Source organism: Propithecus coquereli, unplaced genomic scaffold (assembly GCF_000956105.1).
Source record: "Propithecus coquereli isolate 6110/MARCELLA unplaced genomic scaffold, Pcoq_1.0 Scaffold590, whole genome shotgun sequence".
Taxonomy (NCBI): Eukaryota; Metazoa; Chordata; class Mammalia; order Primates; family Indriidae; genus Propithecus; species Propithecus coquereli.
The window spans coordinates 301,968-303,760 of record NW_012151841.1 but is presented as its reverse complement, the minus strand read 5'-3'; the positions used below and the strand labels follow the sequence as shown (position 1 = coordinate 303,760).

The following is a 1,793-nucleotide window of genomic DNA, read 5'->3' as shown; positions in this document are numbered from 1 at the left end:
TTTTCTCATGACATCGATTTATTGGAGAAAGCAGGTCATTTGTCATCTATGATATACACCTCCCAGGATTTGGCTGATTGCTTCTCTGTGGTGTCATTTAACATGTTTCTCTGTTCCCCATATTTCCTGTCAACTGGAAGTTCCATCTGGAGGCCTGATTCATTCAGATTGGGTTCAGGTCACCTCATAGCTGGCGCTGTACTTGCTACTGCATGTCCTCAACAGGCACATGGTGTCTGGCTGCCACACATTCAGAGATTCTAGGATTCAGGTTCAGGTGGGTTCAGGTGGTGGTGTCTGCTGATCCCTCCATTATAAAAATCCCCCATCACTCTTTCACCTAAACAGTTTTAGCATCCATTGATGATCATTGCTTAGGTCTGTTATTTCCTTGTGCGTCTATTGGCTGGAATTTAACGAAGGTGTTTAACGAAGACCTTTTCCTCACCTGTATGGTTACTCTGACCTGCTCTTCGTACTGAAAAGCAGGATAAATACTTGGTTCTTTCCCTTTATCAATTTTCAGAGTAGTGAGTTTGGGCCCTAGCAGCCTCCAGTATTGACCTGTGAAGATTTGGTTTTCATATCATTTTGAACATATATTTTTATACATTTAATATGTTTTAATTAATTTGTTTTTTGGGGTTTTTTTTGCTCAAGTTGGCTCAACAGAACCCCCTTTAAGGTGGTATCTTTGTTCTTTGTCATACTCCATTAGTCTTTAATAGCTTCCTTGCTCGATAAGATGTCTCAGGCTTATTTTGCACATTTCCTGCCCCAGTCTTGGAATCAGTCATTTCACCAACAAGCTCTGGTTCTTTTTAGCTGGAAAATAGTATTTAGAGACCTCAGTTGGAACACTAGAAGTGATGGGTGCTACTGAGCTATGATTGCTTCTGGGCCTTTCAATGAACAGAGTTAGAAAATAAACATTTTTTTAAGAAAAGAAAGAGTTGTGAGTTCATATTGGTATTTCCAATTCAAATTTAAGGGTGTAATGCTTTTATTTATTTGGTTTTATACTGGTATCTTGTATCTCTGTATCCTATGCTGGAAATCTTGTTTCCCAATAGCAATAACGAAACCACTTGTTTGCTATATCCTACTGTGTCAGAGGACCCCAGTGGTTCACTAGGAGCTACGATTTATCACAGTGAGAGGACACCAGGCAGCCTTGGCAAAGGGAAAAGGTGCATGGGGCAAAGACTGGAGGAAATCAGGTACTGGGTTCCAAGAGTGCTGTCCCATTGAGTCACACAGGACGTGCTTACTTCCCCCAGCAAGGAGTTGTGACAATATGTGTGAAGTGTTGTGTAGCAGGGAAGCTCATTAGAGACTCAGTACCCGGGGTTTGTACTGGGGACTCGTCACATAAGCACACACCAAAATTCCACACTTCCAGAAAGAAAGCAGGTGTTCGCGTAGACCACAATGTTTGCACAAACAGTTTAGGTACAGTGAGCCACTCTTATCATTTCTGGGAATTGTGGGAACCACCCGAGTCTAGGTTCCCAGATGCCAGCCACAGGTCGACCTTGCAAGCAGGCTTTTCTAAGATAGCAGTTTGTTTGTGTTAATTCTATTCTGCACACCTACGATATAGTAATTATAGTTTTAAAATAACTATATTGGTTTTTACTACTAACAGTAAGACTCAGAATGAAATTTAAGATTTCTTGGTGGTTCTTTTTTGGCTTTAGAATATGTCCCTGTAGGGCTATACAGTCAAAGTACTATGTTTAGTTAATTTTTTTCTCCATGTAGATTTCCCACCATAACATACAGTTAGGTTA

At 40.7% G+C, this 1,793-nt stretch overlaps 1 protein-coding gene across 1 annotated transcript in view; it reads left to right on the top strand.

Annotated features, from left to right (window-relative positions):
• MANBAL (mannosidase, beta A, lysosomal-like) overlaps nucleotides 1-1,793 on the top strand; it is a 29,155-nt gene that overhangs the window by 7,428 nt on the left and 19,934 nt on the right. The window lies entirely within an intron of this gene.